Raw genomic sequence first — 25134 nt, forward strand, 5'->3', positions numbered from 1 at the left:
TCTTTTTCCTAATTCCTAGGAGCTAAAATGAGACTCTACAGAGAGACACAGTGGTGCTTGTCTATGTTCCTTGCACTAGGGAGACTAGAGTGGAAAAATCAAGGATTTGAAGCCAGTTTGGGTATTTTGGTGAGATCCTAGTGAGAGACAAGAAGGTCAGAACCAAAAAAACTATGATAAGCAATTGTTAGAATATATTTTTTTTTTAAAAAAAAAGAGATTACAGGAGGGTCCTAGCCCAATGTGATGTATGTGAGAAAGAAGCAGCAAGCTAGAAGCACACACAAGACCACGTGTAGGCACAGAATGAAGACAGAGACCTGTAGGTAGCAAGAGGAACCCTGTAAGGATGTTGGGATGGGTGTGAGCCTCCAGCCACTCAGTCTGGTTTTATGCTAAATGTTCCCCACCTGGACTCCACTGACCCTCATGTGCATAGCAGTAGAACCTTCCCCTGTGCAAATGCTAGCTTCCCTCAGAGATGGGGCCACATGACCAATGATCTGGAAGCAAAAGTGTCACATCCCCTTTGCGGCACCCCAACACGTCACTCCTTAGACTCCGGTTGTAACTCAGAAGCTGACAGAGACTGCTGGTTGAAAAGTTCAGAGAGGGATGGAGATGTAATGAGGCAGGGGCAAGGGCAGCCCCTCTCCCCTGCCAGCCAACACAAAGGCCCCTCCCTTTGACACTCTGTTCCAATTTCCACTTGTGTTGAGTTACATTGTTTCGCCAGACAGGCTTAGTTCACTTGTTGAGGGGACATCTTTGATGGCAGATGGGTCCTCTAGGCTGGGAGAAGGGTTCCGAGCAGATCTGAAAGTGAGTCTATGCCAAACAGTCCCCTAGGAGTGAGACCGGAGCCACTCTTGTTCCTACACTATACAGCGAGGACTCCTGCCTCAATGGGGTCTTTGCTCCCAGAATGGAAAGCCCAGTCCTCGGCACCAGATGTCACCCTTTAGTTACATCACAAGTTAAATTGATATAGAAGGCATTTCTTGAAAACCCACTCATTGTTTTTTCAGGTGATATTTATACATTCTGAATTCCCTGAAATCAAACAAGAAGTTAGTTTGAGGACTAACTTACTCAACCACACAGTCTAGGCAAACATTACATCAACCAAACAGCAGAGAACAAGCCGAAAGCTCCGAAAGCAAGCAAATAAACAGACAACAACAAGCCCATGGAGTACTAATATTGCTGAAAAACAAAACTGATTGCTTCATGGATGTGGCCGAAATTCTACAACACTTTAAAATCTAGAGATATTGCTTAAAGTTTTGTTAGAACCATTCAGTGTCTTTCTTTTTTCTTACTTAGAAACTTTTATTAGAAAAATAAATACTCCCCAAAAGAACTTGGTTTTTTGTTTTTTTAAGAGGGTAGACCTCAATGTATTCTGAGTATATGGTCACCTACATCTCAGATTTTGATAAATGCTTTGGGGACCTTTAGCTTTTTATTACTAAGGCAAAATACCCAGGAAAACCATTTAAGAAGAAGAACTATTTATTTTAGCTCACAGTTCAAGAGTTTTCCATCTGTGGTCACTTGGCCTGTTCCTTTGGCATGTGGTAGCATGTAAGGCAGAGGGAAAGCTCACACAACCCCACACTACCCGAGAGGCAGGGAGCAAGTCAGGAAGAGCTGGGATCCTAAGATGCCCTTGAGTGCATCCCAGCGATGACCTGAAGACTTCCCAGCAGGCCCCACCTCTTAAAGGTCCCACCCCCTCTCCCAGTAGCACCATAGGCAGGGCAAAGACTTCAGCTTATAACACTTGGGGAAATTGCAGACACCCAACTGTAACACGTGCCTCCCTTCTGCCACTGCAACCACCTTTCTGACCCTTACAGGATCCCTTCCTCACTTTCCTTTATGGATTGTTTTCTCCGACCCATTTTGCGTGCTTAAAACAATTATTCAATAAATAGAATCATGCAGTGTTTGTCCTTTGATGTATACTTCCATTTGCTGATATTTGAAATACCAGTACACTGGGGTAGCTGTTATTTCAATATGATACAGTATCCGATTGAATAAACATTCTTGGGCTTATTGTTTTCCTATGGATAAGCTCAGGGGTGAAGTAGCAGGTTTATTGTCTGTTTCCTCCTCCTCCTCCTTCTCCTCCTCCTCCTCCTCCTTTTCTTTCTCCTCCTTCTCCCTTTCTCTCTCTCTCTCTCTCTTTCTCCCCCCCACCCCGGTCAGTATGTGCATGCTCTATGGAGGTCAGAGGTCAACTCCAGGCATGCTCCATTGCTCTCTACTTTGCTTTTGGGGACAGCGTCTCCCCGCTGGCCCTGAAGCTTGCCCTTTCAGATAAGATGGCAGTCCAGCCAGCACCAGGGACCCTCCTGTCTCCCTACCCAGCTCTGGGGTTACAGGTATGTTCCGTCATGCTCAGTTTTCCATGCTAGGGACTGGAATGAGTGTTCTTGTGCTTGTATTGGAAGCGCTTTAACACGGGGCCATCTCCTAAGCCTGCCTCTGTGTTTAAAGCAGGGCTGGATTAAGGAGCTAAGGTGATGGGCAATCTGCACTCCATCCCAGTAAGTTCCTGAATCCTGGCCCACTCGTCACAGATCAGGCACGAATTTCTGCAACCTGCTTCCTGAAATATCCATCGGCCCTAGTTGTCCTAGAGACAACAGCCTCTTCCATCACACTTTTGGATCATTTGTTTGTTCATTCAGCAAGTATTATCAGATTGTTCTGGGTGTCAAGGAACGAGGCCCTATCCGTGGTCCTTGGAGTCTAGCAATAGCCCAGCATACCTGGGCCAAGCCAGATTTCTGTGTCAGTCATCAGAAAGTAATAACTAGTCCTCACTGTCCTCATTGGTAGCCTCTTCCAGGAACTCTCATCTTCAAGTTTGGAGTCTCAAAATCACCTGCCAGGACAACTTGAGAAGTTCATGAGATTTGTAACTTTTTCAGTTTTACAACAGCTACTTCAAAACTTATGATGGAACATTGTGCGCAACAGCCTCAGACTGAGCAATCTAAACACGCATCAACAGATGAATGAGCAAACCGAATGCAAGACAGTCACACAAAGGAATGTTGCTGAGTCGTAAAGGAAGCACTAGACCTACTGACACACCAAGATGAAGTTTAAAGCTTGGCGCTCAGTCACAGGCTTTCAAATGAAACTATCAGTGCCAGGCACAGCTATGAGCAGTTGGCTGACAGACACAGAAGCTCCCAACGCAACTCAGGCCTTTGCCATTGCTCCTGGTTGCCCACCAGAACTAGACAGCATGGCCCTACTGCTGAAGACACCACACACTCAGAATACAGCACATGAAGAAACCAATATGGTCACTTCCTCCCTGCCAGCTACATTCATAAAGTCAAAAGGAGCTTTGCAGGATTTTAAGGAACAAGAGTCATCAATACTCACACCTAGCTGTAGACACTGCATGCTACAGTACTGAATTGTCAAGCAAGATATCCTCACTGGTACAATAGTGGCGTGAATGTTCTAGAGGCAACCACCTACTTCCCGATTAGATTTGAGGATTACTCTATTGGAGGGAATATATGCCCAACATTATAGAATTGGTCAAAAGACTTTGGCTAGGGTTTTCACAGGCCCTTTGGGAGATTCTATTATAGGTGTTTTGGTTTGCCAAATGAACCTGTCATTAGACTGTCTTCTAAATATTCAAGTTTATACTCCTAGACAATGAGGTCTTAGTCATAAAAGACCCTTTCAGGAGTGAATGATGGCCAAAGTGTGAACACATAACTGGTCAGTGGTGTGGAAGGTCCTTCTGTCTATGTGTTGCTTGTATTGGTTAATGAATAAAGAAATGCTTTGAGCCTATGGCAGGGAAGAACAGAACTAGGCGGGGAAAGCTAGGCTGTATGCTGGAAGAAAGAAGGGTGGAGTCAGGGAGACACCATATAGCCCTGACAGAAACAGATGCCAGAACTTTAGTCAGTAAGCCACAGCCATGTGGTGATATACAGATTAATAGAAATAGGTTAAACTAAGATGTAAGAGTTAGCCAATAAGAAGCTAGAGCCAATGGGCCAAGCAGTGATTTAATTAATACAGTTTCTGTGTGATTATTTCTGGTCTAAGCTAGCCAGGCGGCTGGGAACCAACAAACGGCTTCCCTCCAACAGGTCAAAGTACTGAGAATAAGTGACTGTTGAGTGCTTGGCTCCAAAGAAGATATCTTTGTCACCCCCTTCCAAGGTCAAGAGGCAACACGGAAGAGCTGGTGGAAAAGCTGTGAGAACTGAGGAATGGGGAAGGCATGGGGGAAGCTTGTGGTTTTCTCAGTATGACAACATTTTTACAATTATGGCCACACACCAGCTGTGACTGCCTGTATGGGGCCTGAAAAAGAGGTGGGGAAGGAAGGAGGAAGAGAAGGGAGGAAGGAAGGAAAGAAGGAAGGGAAGAAGGGAGGGAGGGAAGGAGGGAGGGAGGGAAGAAGGAAGGGCATGAGAATAGGAGGAAGACGACTTGGGAAGGAGGGGAGATGTCCGAGGGTGAGTGCATTCACAATTATACACAAGTATGATGTCAAATTTTAATTAATTAAATAGATAATGCTCAGTGAAAGAAACCAGATACAAATGACCTTATGACTCCAACTCTAAATGTCCAGAGCAGGTACATTCATAGACACAAAGCTGGACCCGAAGAGCAACTGCCAGCACCAATGGCCCTTCTGAGCTGATGGAAATGTTCTAGAACAAGATCATGGTTAGCATCACACAACTCTGTGAATTCACTAAAGTGTACTGAATTCTGCCTTGGGCTGTTTATCATATATCTCAAGAAAGACAGGACGGCAGCTTTCAAAAACATCAGCATGAAATGCTTCCATCTATTATTTTAAACTAATCTGGGAAAGGGGATTTTGAAGTTGTCTCAAAATCCCATGGTTTGAATGGACACATAAGTGTAGATTCTCATGGATACATAATAAAACAAATCAGGCCCATTGCCTCTTGTATACATGTGATACTTCACAGTGCCTACCGTGAGACCAGTGTCTACCACATCTAAGGGATCTGAAGTATGCAAGTGATTAACATAGGGGCCAAGTGCAAGAATTTAGACTGTCTGACAGGTAAGGTGGCAGAGATACCATCCTAAAGGGGCAGAACCTTTGTTGTAGCATAGAGCCCTGGTTTCAGCAGCCTGTGCCCTTATAACAAAAGCTGGCCTTTTCTAACTGCAGATTCTAGCTTCTCAGTCCCTACTCCCCGAATGCACCTGTTTCCATGTCCAGGATCCCTGGGCCATGCTGAAGTTTGGGGGTGGCTTCAGGTGGAGATTTTGTCAAAGATAAATGGCCAGGCCCAGCAAGCAGCCCTGAACTGAGGATACCTGGGATGTGGTACCATGAATCAGCCATGCTCCCCCAGGAGAGGCCGTCTGCTTATTACCCTCACCTTGTCATCGATGGCAACATACAGACATCAGGCTAGGGCCCTCTGGCAGCGGAGCCGAGATTTCAATTTATCTGCAGCAAGTGGAATCCTGGAAAGTGCAGAGTCGAAGCAGGCCCACTCTGCACGGGGAAGGGAAGGCTGAGAGCCACTGTCCCTTGGAGCATCTTAGGTGACGATAAAGGCCACCTGAATGGCCTTGTGATTTCTGCCCAGAAAGATCTCCAGACCACTGCATCAAAGAGTCAAGCTGAGGCCCAACAAAAGCTTGCCAACTAACGAGCAAATGAATCACAACAGAAGGATGATATTTCATATAGGGATTTAACTCATTTTGAAACATTTCACGTAGATGTTTTTAAAAGCTTCCGTCTTGCCGTTATTGAGACAAATTGATAAATTAATGACTGAGTCGCACTATACTGCTTACAGAAAAAACACCTAACAAGATATTATCTCTTCTATATGGCCCCATTTTATTTCTCTTTGTATGTACATAACTTTGATAATACTCATAGATATGTTACCAAAATATCATCCCTTTGTGGCAGTTTGGGTAATTCTCTTCATTTATGTTCATCTTCTAATGTGTCTGTGCTGTGACTTATTCTGAACAAGAAAATCATCAAAACCAAAGAGTGAGGCATGGTGCTTTCTCCTCTGCCTGACTCCCATGTGCTTAGAGGGCTAGCATAGCATGGAGAGTCCCCAAGATTTGTCAGTGTCATTTTCTTGGCGTGCAATTGTCCCAAGCCGGAGAGACACTGAGAGAAATCGGCATTTAAACAAAAGTCAGCATGGTGATCCTGGGGGACTGGGTCCAGAATCCCCACTGATAATAAACATGCGGGATGTTCATGGACCTTATATAACATTGTGAAGTATCTGTATAAGCCTAGGCACTCCCTTCTTCTGTCTGTCTTTCCTTCTTTCCTACCTCCCTCCCTCCCTCCCTCCCTCCCTCCCTCCCTCCCTTCCTCCCTCCCTCCCTCCCTCTCTTCCTTCCCTGTGGTTACAAAATCTGAATGCCCTACAGATGCTTCATGAGTGGAGCACTGTATTATTCCAAGGACAATGACAAAATAAGCTTGCACACGTTCAGTGAGCTGCAAGCTTTCCCTCGATATTTTCCATCTGATTTGGTTGGCTCCGTAGCACCTGTGCACACAGAGAGAGGCCCAGGTGACTTACTAGGAATTTCCCCTTCTCATCCAGATCAAATGGGGTACTGTCAGGCCTGCAGGGTAGTTCCTGGGAATTTGTGGACACTTCCCACAATTCGGCGTCCATGGCGTTCTAGGTATCACTCAGTTGCATATCCCAACTCTGTCCAGGGAATGAATGCCCGCCAACTTTCCCATTTGAATCCTGGAAGTTGCTTTCTCCAGCTGGAATGCTAAGGCATCTGGGGCCACACGCAGCCAGCTTGTTAGACTCTCAGCTGCCAGGATCAGTTTGTGCTTCAGCCAGCACTACCAGTGGGGCCACTGGGACCAGTGCAGCGCAGGAGGGTCCTCACGCTGCTAGTGGGTAAATGGATTAGAGCCAGCCACTGTGCACACCATGGAGCAAGCTGCTTCTGCACTTAGAACAGACTGTAGCTTAGATGTCTAAGAGGAGTAAACACACATACACATGTATACACACACACACACACACACACACACACACACACACACACACTGTTACGAGGGAAGGTAAGCACCAGAGCAAAAGATGTCCACTCACAGACCAAATGGGCTGTCACCCAAGACATATAAGGCCTTCCTTGTAAGAGAGACTGACAATGAGTCCCTGACACACTGTATGTCTTCCCTTTCTTCCCATTATAACAAACATCTCTCTCTATTTAAATTACAAATATAAATTCACGTCCAAGAGAACAAAGGAGTTAAGCTAGAAAAACCTCATTAGAACATCCCATTACAAACTCCAACCATTGCATCTGATCTGGGTTTAATGTCATTTGATGATGACTGAATGGGACACACAAACAAAGGAGAACAATTGGACCACTGAACCTCCAAAGGGCACCAGAACTGCTGGGCACCTAGTACAGATTCATGTGTTGCAGAATATTTGTTTAACTATGGAAAGATCTGTTGCATCTATTTAGCTATGTAAAAATGTGTTGCATTTGTTTATGTTGCAGTATATTTGTTGAACTATGTAAATGTGTGTTGTATTTGTTTAATTCTATAAAGAAGTGTTACTGTTTTACCAGGCTGGCCTAAAGCATCTGATTGGTCTAATAAAAACCTGAACATCCAATTATGAGGGAAGAGGTAAAGACAGGAAGAATAAATAGGAGGAGGAATTTAGGCTTGAGGAAAAAAGAAAATAAAGGAAAGGAGACGGACAAGGAAATGCCAGGGAACAATCAGACAAACATGGAGGATATAGGAAAGTAGGCCATAGAGAATGAAAGAAAGGTAAAATAAAAAAAAAAAAACTCGAGGCAAAAACATAAATGAATAGAAGCAGGTTAAGTTAAGAGAGCTAGTGGAATCCGCCTAAGCTAAGGCTAATGATTCATAATTAATGAGTCTCTGTGTCTTTATCTGGGAGCTGGTTGGTGGCCCAGAGAAAATGCCAACTACATTCCTATTCAATTCCTAGAGTCCAGTAGGGACTCTAGGACATCACCACGGTTCTGCTTGGCCTCTAGGATAAGGTGGACTGACAGCATCACTTCATCACCTGGAAGTGGAGGCAGCTCCTCCTTCAGCAGAATGAGACCAGAAAGTTCACACCTGCATTATAACCAGGCAAGGCCGAATCAGGTAAGAAGCTACACCCAAATTCCCAGCGTCACACAAGAAAGGTTATTTCTCTCTGCAAATTTTTTAATCAGCATGCATAGTGTCTTAGGGTTCTTATTGCTGTGAAGACACACCATGACTTAAAAAGGAGATATTTAATTGGGGAGGCTTACTGATAATTTCAGAGATTCAATCCGTTATGAGGGGGAGCATGGTGGCATGCAGGTAGACATGGTATTGGAGCCGAGAGTGCTACATCTTGCTAGGCAGGCAACAGGAAGTTCACGGACTGTCACAGGGAAGCTTGAGCAAACGAAACCTCAAAGTCCATCCTCATAGTGACATTTCCTCCAACAAGGTCAAACCTCCTAATAGTACCACTCCCTTTGGAGTCTGTTTTATTTCAAACCACAATACTACTTCAATCCACCTTCCAAAGTCCCCATAGTCTATAAAAGTCTCAAGCTTGTTTCAAAATCCAGTCTCTTCTGAGATGCATGGCAAAGCCTTAACTGTAAAAGTCAAAATCAAAAAGCTGATCACATGCTTTCAACTCATAATGGCACAGGATGCACATTATATTTCCAGAATACAAGTAAGGGAGTATAGTGAGGAAATACTAGACAAAAGCAAGACTGAAAATTAGATGGATAAACTCTAAACCCTGTAGCTCTGTGTCTGATGTTAATATGTTCTTCAGATCTCCAACTCTGTTCAGCTTTGTTGACTGCAACACACTTCTTGGGTTGGTTCCACTCCCTGTTAGCAGCTCTCCTTGGCTGTAAGTACCAAGGTCTTTTTCCCTTCTCCTTGGCGATTGCAGGGCCATGTGACCTCCGGCTCCCTGGAGATTCTGCACTAGCACTGGCTTGAGGGGATAGCTTAGGAAGAACCTGGCTCTCTTTGTTATGGTGATTCCACCTGTAATCAAGGTTCTAGCAGTGGGCTCCACACGCCTGGCCCCTCCCAGCTGATTCTGCCTGAGGCGCCGGGGCCTGTAAGCTCCTTCTCCTGCTCCTGATGGGAGGAGGCCTTGCCCTTTTGATCCCCCTTGCCCACTGGTATAAATACCGGACTTGAGTTTAATAAAGTGGCCATTTACTCTTTAGTAAGTGAGCAAGGTCTCTTTTGTGTGTGTCTGTTCAAACCCTCAGGACAGTCGTCCATTCTCGTGGGCCCGAGTTCGGGGAAAGTGCGCGCCTGGATCGGGTGTGGGTATCCACAGAAGAGGTGGGGTCCTACACTTGGCAGGTTTCCATGACTCTGGCATCTCTAACATCTTGGGGTTTCCAAGACAATCCAGGCTTCAACTTCACAGCTTCATGCAATGGCTTCTCTCCTAGACCTCCATTCAGGGACACCCCTGACACATGCTGGGCCTGAGGGGCTTTATTCCATAACTACTTTCTTCTATCCTTAACTCTACAACCAGAACCACATGACTGAAGCTGTCAAGTTCTGATGCTTACTGGGGCTGGAACATGATCCCCTCATACAATTACATCTTCATCAGCTTTCTCTTCACGGCCTAAGCTTGGCTGTCCTGAAACTTGATCTCTAGAACAGACTGGCCTCAAACTCAGAAATCCTCCAGCCTCTGCTTCCCAGTGCTGGGATTAAAGGTGTGCCCCACCACACCCAGCTCTAAGCTTTCCTTTAGTTTCTTTTTACAAATTGGAAACTTTACTGGGTGGGATCTTGCCTTGAGGTCACCACCCCCATTTATTCCATTTCTTAATCCATTTATCTCCTTGAATATAGAATTTAGCTCTGTTTTCCAGGTGCATTTTTTCTTCTCAAAATTTTTATTTTGTTGTTTATCCTGCTCAGCTTCCTCCTTTTAATTATAAATCTTCATTAGAGTTGCCACTAAATACCACATGACAGAGTCTATACTAGGCTGTTTTGAGAGTTCTCTGCCAATGGAATTAATCTAAAACTCTTCACTTAAGCCTCAGGCAGACTCTTTGGACAAGGGCAAAAGGCAGCCACTTTCTTCACCGAAATATCACAAGAATGATCTCTAGACAACATCCTAAAATTCTTCTGCTCTGGAACTTCACGACTGAGCCCCCAACCGCTCCACTGCCTTTGATCCTCCCATTAGTATGTCCATTAAGCAGCGCTTAAAGCATTCCCTACTTTGCAAACCCCAAATACCAAAGTCCCAATTCCTTCAAACAAAAACATTGTGAGACCTATCACAACAATACCCCAGTCCCTGGTACCAACTTCTGTCTTATTTAGGGTTTCTATTGCTGTGAAGAGACACCATGACCATGGCAATTCTTATAAAGGAAATACATTTAATTGGGGTGGCTCACTTACAGTTTCAGAGGTTCAGTTCATTATCATCACAGCAGGAAGCATGGCAGCCAGCATGCAGGCCCACATGGTGCTGGAGGAATAACTGAGAGTCCTACATCCCGCAGGCAACAGGAAGTCAACTGAGATACTGTGGTATCCTGAGCATAGGAAACCTCAAAGCCCACCCCCACAGTGACATACTTCCTCCAACAAGGCCATACCCACTCCAATAAAGCTATGCCACCTTATAGTGCCACACCCTATGAGATTATGGAGGACAATAACATTCAAACTACCATACATAGTAACCAGTTTCTTAAGGCTTTTTACCCTAATTAGTATGGGTCCCCTCCCACCACCACCACACTCCCATAAATCTCTCCCCTATATGTCTCCCCACACTTGCCGCTCATATCTTTTCCCCTCTAATGTTCTGCTCTCCATGATTACATTCTATCACCCTACTCTGCTCCCTTTCTAATTTCCTGACTTCACCCCCCACTCCCTCCCTCATGAACACACATACAGAAAAGCTATAAGCCACGGTCTGCACTGAGAGGACAGGAGGAATCTGTCTTTCTGAGAGTACGTCCCCTCATTTACATAACATTTTCCTGAAGATTTTGTAATTTCATCCGGAAAAGGCGAAAGATTTAAGTCAGTCTGCTGCTGACTGGGTAATGTTCCTAGCCTGGGTGACCTGCCACAGAATGGGGTAGCATTCAAGTAGCTTTACTCCTGTGGGACTTCCACTTCACGCCTTGTATGGCCTGCGGCAGAGAAGTAGAAGGTCATCGGAGACTTCTGACCCCCTATCAACGGCCCAAGCAAATTGTGTGGGTATGCCTGACTTCAGGAGGCAGGAAAGAAGTGTGCTCTCCCAGGGCTCAAAGACGCAACAGAACACGACCCCTCTGCTAACACTCATCTCTGCAGCACTGACACATGTGTTCCTTCTTATCTCGCTGAATCTTCAGAGAGGCACAGAGCACACCTCTGCCTAGCAGGAGACCAAAATGCAGCACATTTCCTGTTTTATTATTTCAATCACTAAAATGCTATATACCGTTGTGATGGCTGGCTCATTCAATGACTCGAAACAGAAAAGATAACTTAAAATGTGCTAACACACAAAATAAGCATGGGTTAACATAGGGATACTCTAAGGGAAGGTCATGCTGTTCCACTTAATTGTATTGCACCAATATTCATTTCTAGGGTTTGATCATTCCAATTCAGGTCTTAATACTGGGGCTAGGTAAATATTATGGGGGAATTTTCTGTGCTATATTTGAAAACTTTATTTGTGGAGTATTAAATGCATTTCATAAACAAAAGGTGAAAGATAACAGAAAGATTTCTACATACACGTCCTCTGTCTTATATCTGCTGCAAATGTCTCACACACGCAGTGGGAGAAGATGTCTAAATGAAGTCAACTTTTACCAGAAACCCAGGCAATCTGATCACTGTGCTGGCGAGATGGCCGCACAAGCTCACCTGCCTGTCTCTACCTTCATTCTCCGCGGAAGCCGATGAAATCTCTTTGTCAAGAGTCAGAATAAAGACTCCTCAAGCCCCCCTCGAATGCCCTTTAGTGCAGGTAATAAGTGGAGCCAGGTGAATTGCTACATACTTTCCTTTAAATTCTTGGGCTTCGGTGACAGACCAAGGCTCTCATCTGTCACCAAACTGTTCCAGGCAGACCCATTACTTTAGTCCCACAATAAAATGAAGGACGTTGGGATCATCTGTCAAGGAAAAGCAGCTGGGGGTCATACCACGTACCCGAGGCTGTGTGCATTGTGCTCAGGACATTTAAAAATCTCTGTCCAAGCTCTTCTCCCCAAAGTCCTCATTCTGCCCAATAAAATAAATTTAAAGTACATAAATGTATATTAAAACATATCTAAGCAAACACTTGCAGCTAAATAATGCTATCCCAGATGCGCCGACAATTGTTTTTATCGTTCGACGTGCTTCCCATTCTCCCAAGTAAATATTTCACTGAAAATGCTCCCTAAGCAGTTGTTAGATGGATATCTTCACAATGGAATATTCTGCGCTCCACACACATTAATACTGTAAATAACCAGGCACCTTCCCAGAGAGACCTCTGACTTTCTGCAATTTACAAAGGACTCTTCGTGGTACAGGGGCAGAGAGCCACAGATGCTGACCATGCTGGGACCCAGAATCCGGGTGACAAATCTTTCCCATGAAGTCCCTGGAGCCTGGGCCAGAGGGCTCCCTACGAATTGGCTAGTGTGTTTCGTTCAAGGACACTGTGCCATGAGGAAGGAAGTCAAATCTGGGGTCTCACAGATCCTCTTCTTCAAGGCGCTTTCTTCCAGTTGTGTGACTTTGAAGAAAAGACCACCAAGTCTTTGATGAGAAAAGATGGTAAGACCTGCTGCCTGCGAGTGTGGCGTGGCACGGTTGCCTAGTAACACAGTTTGATAAGAAACACATTGACTACCTGGTCCAGGATGCTTCATATTGCTGTGACCGTTCCTCTAAAGAGTTGTGCTCCATCTTAAAGACCCCAAGTCTACTACTAGTGTGGCACCACGCTCCATTTGGTTGTCATTCGGCAGTACTCTGTAGAAGGACTTCCTATACTCAGTATACCTAAGATCCACAGGCGAAAAAGACTTGGAAAACACTGGTCCCCGAGTCTCACTCACAGAATTTCTGACTCATATAACTCTGGTGTTATATGGGAATGGGCATTTATCTAACAAATTCCAAGGTAGGGTAGCCCCCATTTTGAGAATTTCTGCTCCAGGAGTCTCTGAAGCTTATCTGTAAAGCCAAATTAGTCAATGGGATAGAACGTGCAGGCCATCCAATTTTACATCACCCACTCAACTCTGCCACTGTCCCACAAAGAAGCCATGGGACACATAGACCATGTTTCAATAAAACTTTACTGAGGAACACTGGGGTTGGAATAGTCTTCTTTCGATTTTTCTCTGAACTGTTTTAAATGCAAGAGCTGTTCTAGGCTCTTGAGCGACAGGAAGTAGTTCTTTCTCCTATGTTTCCAATTGGAACGAGCCAATGGGTGCATCACACCACACCCCCACCACCACCTCAGAGTCCAGCAACACTGGTCTAGTCACAGCAGCCTCGAGAGCTCCTCCTCCTGTCCCTCGTCAGCCAGCCCTTCTCTCAGTTTCGTGTCTGCCTTTTTCTTTTTTTATAGCTTTGCACAGATTTGTCTCTGTGGTGAATTTACAGCAGGCGCTGCTTGTCTGAACTATTTAAAGGCGCAGAATTCTCGGCTGCCCCATAAAGCGTTCTCATTCTGCGCGTGTTAGTTCTCGGTCTGAGGGCTTTCTATGAAATCAGCAGCTAGGCGGAAGGAAATCATTTGCATACTTGGCCCCATCCACCTGGAATGCCTTAATTTTAGGGATTAGCAAAATGAGTCTAATAAAACGTGGAGGCCCTTGTTAATCATCGCCATAAAGCCCCTTCATTACCCATTCCTGGTGCCCAATCTGGGGGACACACATCAGGAAACCCACAATGTACAGGTCAGTTATTTCCAATTTTATGAACTGATTTGTAATTTTACGTGACATAGTTTGTGCTTTTAGTGTTTCTGAAAGTTAAATGACTCTTTTGTGCCCATCCCGTTTTCAAGAAGTCTCCTGTCTGGGATAGCGTAGAAATGTCCCACAGATGATGGGTATAAGTAAGGAGTATAAGATTCATCACAACCCTGGGTGGGAAAGCTGGACTCTCAGAATCTGTGTCTGTGTTGTTACTTGAGATGAACTTGATGCAGCTAGCTGAGGCTAACAGCACTTCTGTGCTCTCCCTCCAGAACTTTCTGGAAGCTTCTCAGAACTTCCTAATCCTCCTCATCCCCTTACTATAGCACAGAAGGAATAACATTCCCTGGCCTCCTACACTTGGAACAATCTGGTGAAGGTCATGCCAACCATGCAGCTGCCAAGGGTGCTTTTCTGGAAGTTCCAGGAAACACCTCCTCCCAACGCGGACTGTTAACGTGTTTCCAGTTAGCCCAGGGCCCTGCAGAGGTAGACAGTTCCCCCTCATTCATGCTGAAAATGAAACATAACTCTTCTGTGAACATACCTACTGCTTATTCCCCCAAATCTAACTAGTGACAACTTCCCCTAAGAGCAGAGTGCCCACGGATGCCTGAAGTCAGCAGTTGGAATTTGGATCCTTCTGAAAGTGAGTAGTGCATGCCGGAATGCTGTTTACAGGAAATGAGCAATTTATTTTATTATCCAAATTCTAGACCCTTTTACAATGCCTCCCAAGAAGATATCTGATTTAGAAAACTGCAGAGAACCTGGGAGAAGATGGGGGGCACTGAAGAATTTACCACCACAAAGATCAGATGGGGGGAGGCGGGTAGAGGAGACATTAGAGAAAATTTGATCAAAGACCCACAGAATGCAGTCAAGAGTAAAAGAAAGACTGAGTTGAAATGGCAAGATACGAGATGAAGTCCCTGAAGGTAATGAGTTCGTGTGCCCTTTGTTTGTGAGCGATGCATGTTCACATACACACTGACAAACGCAGAATGTATTTCATAGGATATGACCAGCAGTAGCTAGTCGGGGGGGGGGGGGGGAGATGGTCTTTGCATCTTGCCCTTTCTGGTGTGTTCACATCTTTTAATTGAGCTTGCTTTAGTGTTTACACTATTATTATTACTTTAGTGTTTACACTATTATTATTACTAGCCTTTAGTGTTTACACTATTACATTTTGTGTGAATGGCAAATTTTTATTTACAACCTATATTTTAGTCTATAGCAGATATAAATGATTTATTCAAGGGCTCTTTTTAAGACCCTCATTTTCAATAACAATTGTTATAGTTATTTATTGGGGTATGCACTTGCCGCAGGACACATGCAGAAGTCAGGGGACAACTTGTGGAAATCAGCTCTGTCCTGCCATCTGTGTGCCCTCGGCATCAACTGGCTTCTTAAGCCTCGACGGCAAGCACTTTTAGTGACTGAGCGACCTTGCCAGCACATAAGTCACTCATTGTAAGAGGAGACAGAGGCACACTAATTTATACTTAGAGGGAATTTTAGTTAGTAGGCTAGCCATGTTTTTACACACATACTATACCTGCATCAGAGAAACATTTATAAAGACACTAGCTTATCAGGGGCATCAAAGTTGCTTAGCCAAACTTCACTGAGGACTGTCTGGGCAATTCATCGGGCTTCTGTCTTCATCCATCAGACAAGAATAGCTCTATGAAATGGTGGGGGGAAATGCCAAACACCAAAGTAGGCACCCAGGACCTGCCTGGGTTGTAAAGGGAGCAGGTGGTCTCCATGGCACCCCTTGCTGCTTGAGGCCACAACTCTTTCTTCCTTCCTTCCTTCCTTCCTTCCTTCCTTCCTTCCTTCATTCTTTCCTTCCTTCCTTCTTTCCTTCCTCCTTTCCTTCCTTTCTTCCTTTCCTTTCTTCCTCCTTCCTTTTTCTTTCTTTTTTCTTTCCTTCCTTTCTGTCTGTCTGTCTTTTTTTCTTTTCTTTCTTCTTTGCAGGACTCTTTGGATGAGGTGTTCTGCCACACACTCCTACTGCATTCAAAGCCATGCCTCCTCCTCCATGATGAGCCATATTGCCTCAGACAATAGTGAGTAAAGTGTCCCTTTCTCTCCTATCTTGTTTTAATCAAGCATTTCCTCGCAGCACGGAGTATAGGAGCTCACACACGTACCCATCCCCTCAGACACACCAAGGTGTGACACACTGTGGCCAGATCAGCTATAACCTACTTGTAATTCTAGACTGTTGTGGCCTTGAAGGCCTGGGATTTTCAGTAGCTTTCCCCTTTCTTCTCTCCTATGCCACCCACTTTAAGTCAGGAAGAGAAAATTGTTATCTCCATCCAGACCCCACCACTGTCCTGATCCCCTGTTCCCCCTTCTCTATTAAAGAGAAGCCCCAGATCTGGTTGCCTATCTGTGTTCACATCCCGTCAGCCAAACGGACTACCACTGTGTGGAAAGTGAGGTAGGAACTCACCTCTCAGTTCTAAGGCCCCAGGATGGAGATTGGTGGCTGCAGACATGCCAGCTGGAATTTTATCAAGGCCACGCCCTCGAGGACGACACTCACCTAACCTGTAATGTGTGAAACAATCCCACACCAGTTTGGATTTAAAGGGTTATTTATTTGAGGGGAAAAAATCTTACAGAACAATGTCCTACACGACAGCCAGGAAAGGAGACTAGTCGCTGGAGCAAGAGAGAGAGAGGGGAAAGCAGCCGCTGATTTTTAAAGAGAAAGAGACCACTCCCCAGTGGGCTGGTATCTCAACGGCTATTGGCTGAAGTAGCGGAAGGAGGTCCCGCAGCAAACCTGAGATGCCCACCTCCCTTGCCGCTAGCTGTGACCAAGAGACTGAATTCTCAAAGGGGAGGAGACAAGCAGCGTGTCCCTCTATGAGAGGTTCACATTCTCCCAGTGTCCCTCTTGTCCCCTTGCCCTTCCAAATCTACCGGAAATCTGCAGGCGATTACATTATTTTGGACACCGAGTGTCAGAAATATCGGCTAGAACGATGTGTGGGCTTGAATTTTAATAGGGTCTTAATGATAAAAGCCCAGAGTCGGACATGGGGGAAAATGCTGACAGATCAGAGAGGGGAAGGAACAAAACCACTGCCACCTTACCTCTCAACTCCCCAGCCGAAAAAAGACTGAGTTCCTGTCTCTTCCCACCTCATCCACTTCCTCTCCCCGCCCAGCCATGTCACTTCCTGTCTGTCATACAGACCTCCAGACCTCTATGGTTAGCTTGTGGCTGGCTCGGCTCTCTGAACTTCAGGTAAGTTTTATTTGTACAAACAAAATACCACCACATTGGGCAGTAGTGTTGGGCTGGGGATGGTGGCTTTTGATGGTGTTCCAGTGGTCTTTGAGATGTTTTGCCCTGCCTCAGGGAGTTGATGCACTTCTATTATCTCATGGTCGTAATAGGGCCACCACATCTCTACCTGGTAGTTAGAGAATAAAAAAAAAAAGAGAATGTGCCAAATTACACATGTTTTGTAGTAGAGCTTTGTAAGTTTATCTCTGAAGATTTGCTTATTCTGGCCTTTCAGAACAGAGATAATTGTTTAAATGAGGGAAAAAAATCCCCAAGATGTGTTGACCAACCTAAGCTCACATTCCAGCTTCCTCTAAGGTATGAACATTCAGTCATTGCCCACAAGGAGAGTCACACAGGATACCCTGAGCCCAAGTTAGCAGTCTGGATGGGGTAACAATGGAGAAATGGCCAACGACAGCAACAAATGTTGCTTCTGATCTGCTGGGGACTCAGACGACTCAGTCTCAAAAGGAACTTCCTCAAGTAAGACAGGGTGGTACATCCCTGCAACACCGGCACTTGGAAAGCTGAGGCAGGAGAAGGGTGATGACCAGACTAGGCTATGTAGTGAGAACTTTCCTCAGAGAAGAAAAGGGGAGGAAGAAGGGAGGGGGAGAGCCTGGCAAGGGAAGAAAAAGAAGCTAAAGTAGATGGCTTGTACTGGGTGTGGCGGAAGCGTGACCTGAAGTTAAAGTAGATGGCGTGGACTGGGGTGTGGCGGAGGCGTGGCCTGAAGTTCAAGTAGATGGCGTGGACTGGGGTGTGGCGGAGGCGTGGCCTGAAGTTAAAGTAGATGGCGTGGACTGGGGTGTGGCGGAGGCGTGGCCTGAAGTTAAAGTAGATGCTGTGGACTGGGCTGTGGCAGAGGCGTGGCCTGAAGCTGATATCAGATCTAACAGCGACATCTGTCATTGTGGAACGAGGAGAATTTGCTTTTATTAAGCTTAGATATTCAGAGTTCTTTCTTATGTCCTTTTGGAATCAAAAAATCAATACTACGCCTTGTTTTAGCCTAAAGAAGAGGTCGTGAACAGTTCAATTTTAGTAGCTCAGTCAATCACAAGAAGCTTCCAGCTGGTGGTGCCGGGAGGATGAGATTTTGCTTGGTTTCTAGAGGTAGGAGCCCAAGATACTTCTTTCCTGTTCTACACATCATCCCATATATCTGTTCTATACATCATTCCCTGGTGGTACCTGGTCTGGCATGTAACGTAGACATTGCAATGAGGTAATGTCGTAATCAGAAGACATTAGTGAAAGCCTGGTATGTACCAGTCTTGATGTGTCACGCTTTGAGTACAATTGTCATCAACCCACACTGTAGTAGACGCTCAGAATGGAAGGAATGGGGCTCAAGAGATGGCTCAGTGGTTAAGAGCAATTACTATCCCTGCAGAAGACTTGAATTTGGCTCCCAGACTTCTGGTCATGTCACTGAGTCGATACTGCACCTCAGTCTCTGTGATCACAATGCCTGGGTCCTTCCAGAGCTGGCTACTGATACAAGATGCACATGCGACTTTGAAGAGGAACCCAGTGAAGGGTCTGGGGTTAAAGTATTTTCTCTGTGTGAACCTTTTCCGGCAAGGAGGAAGCATTCGTAGTCCATTCTATGAGAAACAGAGAAATCTGCAGCTCAGCTCAAAGCACAGCTTCGAATATCAGCCCGTTAACAGAAATCAGAGACACAAGTGACCAAACAAAACACACTAAGCTTCCCGAACGTCGTCCCTGCTGGCAGGTGAAGCAGTCACCCGAGGACACGGCCGAGGAGACTCCCTTTAAGAGATTTGATTCAGCAGTCCTTGTTGAGGCTTGGCTAGTTCTAGCTTCTGTGGGAGCAGCTGAGTGGAGAGAATGCCAGGTGGTGCCAAGTGACTCTCCTGTGGACCGAGTTCGCCCCTCCCTTCAAGTGTCTGTTCTCCAAACAGCAGGGCACAGCGATTACACAGCTCTTCCATGCACCAGAGTACCATCCCCAGGGCTCACGGCTGAAGCACCTCCTGACTTTAACCCCATCGAGAGCCAGAGGGGAAAAAAAAATATGTAGGTAATACTTCCTTAGAGCTCTCAAAGCAAAATACCAGACAAATCCATAAACAGACATGTCTTCTTGGACTTTAGATGAATCCAGTACACTTGGAACATGTGCAGAGATATATATTCTTTTTCTGAATAAAGGAAGTCATAGGAGCTTCTGCTTTGTTTTGTTTTTAATACTACAATAAGATAACTAAAGGAAAATGCTTGTTCTTTGCCTACTCCAAGTAGGAGACCTGGGGTGTGTTTTGTAATGAAGACGAAACCCACCTACCAAATATGTGATCCACATCCTCGGGGAACACAAATGCAGTGTTACAATCCCACAGGTACTACTTAATTTAGGAATTGATTGAATGCAGTCAGGTAGAGAGTGTGGCTGCTTGTTTTCCACACTTGAACACGACGGGTAGAAAACCTCCACCAAGGGGAATTGCTCTGTAGATAGTACTAGACACAACAGAGAAATGCATGACTCTAAAACTCAGGCAGGAATGAAAGCTACGCATGGCCTTTGATGCAGCAATCTCGCTTCTGGGAAACTGTCTTAGGGAAACCATTTGAGAAGTACATAAAGCTCTTTGGAGCCCTGTGATTACTGTGCGAAGTCCAGGCATTGCTGTCAGAGTGTGGGTGACGTCATCTTAGACTTTCCAGACAAAGTTGAACATAACTGGACTTGGATGGCTGAATCTAGAGCAGGGGTGACTGTAGATGCTATAAAACAAACAAACAAACAAACTTGCCTATGGTCTCATTTGTTCACTCTCAAATATCTACATACATCCTCAGTATAGATGTAGAAAAATTCCTTCTTTAATCTAGGCCGGGTTGAAACCCCACAGCAAACCGTGCCGCATGGTCTATTTCATTTGCCTGTGAAGGTTATGCTGACAGCAGACTCTGTTGGCTACACCCTTGAGTCCCTGGGCTCACTGGAGTGGAGTGTAGCCATGGAGCAATAAATACAGAGATCAGTTCAGCGGGGAGGCCGTAACCGAGTACCGCAAGCTAGGCAGCCAATGGTAAACATCTCTCATCCCGCACTTGCAGTCTAGAATTTCAGAGTCGATTGGCAATTGAATCCTTCTGATTGCAGCGAGGGGAGAACCTGGTCCCTGTCTCTCCCCTTGTCTTATGAGTGGCTCTGGCTCTTCATGCCCTGTTATACCAACCATATTCATTGTATGAGCTGTATGAATGCATCTTTGTCCTGACGTTCCATTTCCATAGGAACGCCCATCATGTCCTTAACTTTTTTTAACTTGATGACCTCTGTCAAGATTGTGTCTCTAATAATTTGATAATATGGAGGTTTGGATTTTAACATATTACTTGGGGAGGGCATAATCAAACCCATAATGGTGGCTCCAACTATTCTAATACAGTGTTTCTCAACCCTCCTAATGCTGTGACCCTTTAACATAGTTCTTCACACTGTGGTGACTCCCAGCTATAAAATTATTGTGTTGCTGCTTCATAACTGTTATTTTGCTACGGCTATGAATCGTAATGCAAACATCTGATATGCAGGATATCTGACGTGCAACCCCTGTGGGGGTCACGACCCCCAGGTTAAGACCATTGCTCTGAGGTATCTTTTAGGCTCAAATGTGAGGAAAGAAGGGGCACAGGGCCCGAGCACCCTTTCTCTTCCACTTGTTCTTTCATCTGTTCCACACAGACTGCACGCGTGTGCGCGTGCGCACACACACACACACACACACACACACACACACACACAGAGAGAGAGAGAGAGAGAGAGAGAGAGAGAGATCCTGCATCACAGCTTCAGAGAAAGATTGTTCTGGAAGCAAAGGAGCCTGGCCCTTTGGAACTTCTCCTTATAGCCTGGAGGTACATGACACAGAAAGCATCCAACATCAGCCTCCTGGGCCAGCAGCAAGGATAGAGGGAGAAAGGCATCCAATGCTTATAGGATTTCAGCTGTGTTGCTTGCTCCCGGCAAGTCTCCATTACGGAGATGGAACGGCCATCTTGCCTCTTGTCTGCCTTCCCGCTGAGAAAAGCTCCAAGGCCTTCACACCATGAGCCCCCACCATCTCTCCATCTCACATGGACTCTTCTCTCATTCTTGGCACGGTGACTTTCCTTTTATGCCCCCAGCGGATCTTCCTTCAGGAGTAAGAATTCAAACGCTTCTCTGAGTTTGGACATTTGGCAATGGTAACACAACCACCACACTGTTGCCGGTGGGACACTCCTCAGGGCAGCTCTCCTCTGAGCACTGTGAATACGCTATGATTTCTATTTTTTTCACTGGCACTGGGAGATGGGCACTGTGCACTGCAGAGATGGAAAGACAAGTCACAGCCTTTAAGGGACTCTTACACCACCATAGGAAGGGTTAATGGACGAGCCAAGGTTTAAGTCGAATGCACACAACCAAAGTGTGTAAAAAAGATGGGTCAGGAAGATGACTCAGTGGGCAAATTGCTTATTGTGCAATCAGGAGGGAGGACCTGACGCTGAATCACATAAAAATCAAAATGTGGTCCTGTCTAGGCCTGCAGCACCAATACTGGGGTTGGGGACATAGACAGGAGGGCCACTGGGACTTAGCTGGCTGCTAGCCTAAGTTCAGTGAGAGATCTTGTCTCAAAGAAATAGGGCAGAGAGTAGTGGGCATACATGGGTATGTATCCTCCCATGTACATGTGTATATATACCACACACACACACACACATATGCACATACTAGATAGATAGATAGACAGACAGACAGACAGACAGACAGACAGACAGACAGACAGATAGATAGATAGATAGATCAATAAACACACTTAAAAGGAAGGTGATGCTAAGCCAGTTTCCAACTCTTATGGATTTTCAACGTTTTTGAAACATGTTCTATTCAGGACTCACTATAGCTGGGTGGATAACTCATACCCGTTACCCCAGCACTTGATAGGCAGAAGCATGGAGATTCTTCAAGTTTGAGGCCAGCCTGTGTATATACAGCAAGCGTTAGACCAAACGAGGCTATAGGTATGCATAATGGGATACTATCTCACTGCGCATGAGCACCCAAGGAAGCACAAAGGTGGTGGGTGGCCCAGGGGCTCCAGCGAAGCCATCCTTAGGCCTTAGCCCCGGGAAGGCACTGCTCCTGCGGAGGGCGTTTGCTTTGTTTTGTGAGCTGTATGGGCTGCCCTTGTCTTCAGATACAAAACATCGGCAGCCTGACAGTTGTTGGGTGGGCCGGTCCTGGGTGCGATGAGTGGACCCTGACAGGCAAGGCAATGGTCATCTGGAGTGCCCCTGTTGGTTTTGGCCCTTCAAGTGAGCAGAGCCTAGGCTGACAATCCATGGTTTAGCGAATGCCAGCCAACTCCACAGCCATCTCCATTGGTGGATGCACAAGAGGAGACAGGGGGTGACATGGGCTTCTTCTTAGTTTAAAAACTGTCCCAGTGTCAACTTCTAACCATCACCTCTGCCACCGTACGTCCTTCCTGGGTAATGCCAGTCCAGCCTGCGGCCCAGCCTGGAATCTGTTAGAGGATTTGAATCTTTCATGCTTGTTTCATCTTTTAAGTTTCTTTCGCTGCTTCTTTTCTTCCACCCTGGCGGGCTCCCTGCCACTCTCTTAATATGTCCACACCACCCCCTTCCTACTTTGATTGGTACAAAATTGAGCACATGCATTTAAAAAAATGAACTGGTTAAGCATGTACTCTAGTGGAGGGGGCACTTCCTAGCATGCACACGGCCGCAGATTCTATCCCCAACTCTGCTAAATCAATTATTAATGCAAAATAAATGTCTTTACCATACAAAAAAAATTACCACTTCATTCTCCTGTCTGTTCAAGGCAAAATCTTGTGTTAATTTCCTCCCGCTGCTGTTACTGTTGCAACCAAGCCTCCAATTTCCTTCTCTCTCAAGTTTTTGGAACCTATCCCATGTCCCCACCCCTACCCCTAACCTTCTCTATCTCCCCAACCTTCCTGTACCCCCTACTCACACTGCCAGGATAACCAGAGAGATCCCAGGGCTCCCAAAGATCGGATTCCTGCTTGACACCCTGCCTCTTGGGATGCACAGAGATCTCATACATTCAAGGAACTGAGCAGAGACTGTATAGTCAGGGAAGACACGGCACTATCCCCAAGCAGGCAGATAGGATGGGGACTTCAGGTGGCGGAGAGAGGAAAATCAAAGAGACTGGCTTTTGTGTCCCTATCTCCTTCCCCTTGTTCTTCTGTATGAAAATGAGGCCCCACCGTAATCATATCCATTGTAGCAATTTCCATACACACCCTGGTTTATAAGATTCCCTCCCCCCAGGAAGGTAATTAGCATGTTCTGGTCTCCATTCTGTGTCCTTTCTTTCCTTCCTGCTGGAGCTGAAGCCAGGGTGTTCCATGGCTAGAACCTTGGCTCCACTCTTTCCAAGATGTGTAATTGGTGGGTTCCCTGGTCTTAGCTGTTGTCACCGAGAATGTGACCGCTGTCCTCACTCATGTCCCTGTCCCGTAAGCCCGCCCTCCTCGCTATTTGAGCAGAGCCACCGGCTGTCGCCACTCTCCTGTGTCTGACACAGGCTCAGCCGGAGCTCACACGAAACACGGCCCTGTCTTTGCTTCACTTCTGAAAGGTGAATTATCCAAGCTTAACGGGAGAGGACAGAGGGAGAAGGGTGATGAGGGCAGCTGAACACGAAGCAGAGTAAAGCAAGAATCAGACAACTCATGCCAGGGGGTTAGGATACCAAAATCCAGCATTTCCCAGAACCAACATCACTCCCCCGTGCCTCAGAATGAACAGGAGGATCCTGTGTGGAGGTTCCTTCTTGACTCTGAGCACTTGGGTTACAGAGGCTAAGGTTTATGTTAGGACGTGTCTCGGAAGCTGGCTTGACCGGAACTACATCCATGAACATGGCAGGGACTAAATTTCCAAGATGTTTAGGATGAGCCTTTGTTTTCTTCTGAAACTGGAATGGATCCTTCAATCAATGTTGATGTCTGACCTGCAACTGTTCTTTCTTCCCCCCCAGTTGTCTTCTCGAAAGACTATTATTGACTCAGTTACGTGTCTTACGGTTGGTAAGGATCAAGAAAACAGGGTGAGTGCACTTGTGCGAGGTGTGAACATGGGTGTGTACTGTAGGGATACCCATTCATCCACTCCTCTTTGCCACAAAGGGCACAGTAGTGCAGCACTAAGGTCCTGGGAAAGGCTTTGGTGCAGACTTTGACAGTATCCCGGAGAGAATCAGGTCCCTACTCAATGACTATCCTAAAGGAAGACGCCCACCTAACCCATCTCAAGAAAATGCTTGAGTTGCTTGGCGAACTCAGTGCTCCTTTTGCTTAGGGAAGGGGTAACTCCGTGGTAGAGGGCTTGCTTAGTCTAGCAGGCCCACAACACTGGTTTGGTCCTCAGTGCAGGGAGGGTAGTGAAGAAGAAAATAAAATGCTATGATTTCTGTGTCTGCAGAGGCTCAGGGGGGACCCAGCGAACTCTGGAGCTCTTTGTGGTCCCTGAGATACAACTGTGTGGCTGTTATTATTAGAGACACCTAGACTGGAAAGTCAGCTTATGTATCGAAAGCGGGGCGGGGGAGGGGGGAAGGGGGCTGCACCGTGAGAGCGAGGAAATGCTCATCTTTCAAACAGGATTTCTTTACAGATTTCTCATTTTGCCTCCCTGAGTTTTACACTGCATTTCGCCAGTTTATAAATTCGCAC

Source organism: Myodes glareolus, chromosome 22 (assembly GCF_982192425.1).
Source record: "Myodes glareolus chromosome 22, mMyoGla1.1, whole genome shotgun sequence".
Lineage (NCBI taxonomy): Eukaryota > Metazoa > Chordata > Mammalia > Rodentia > Cricetidae > Myodes > Myodes glareolus.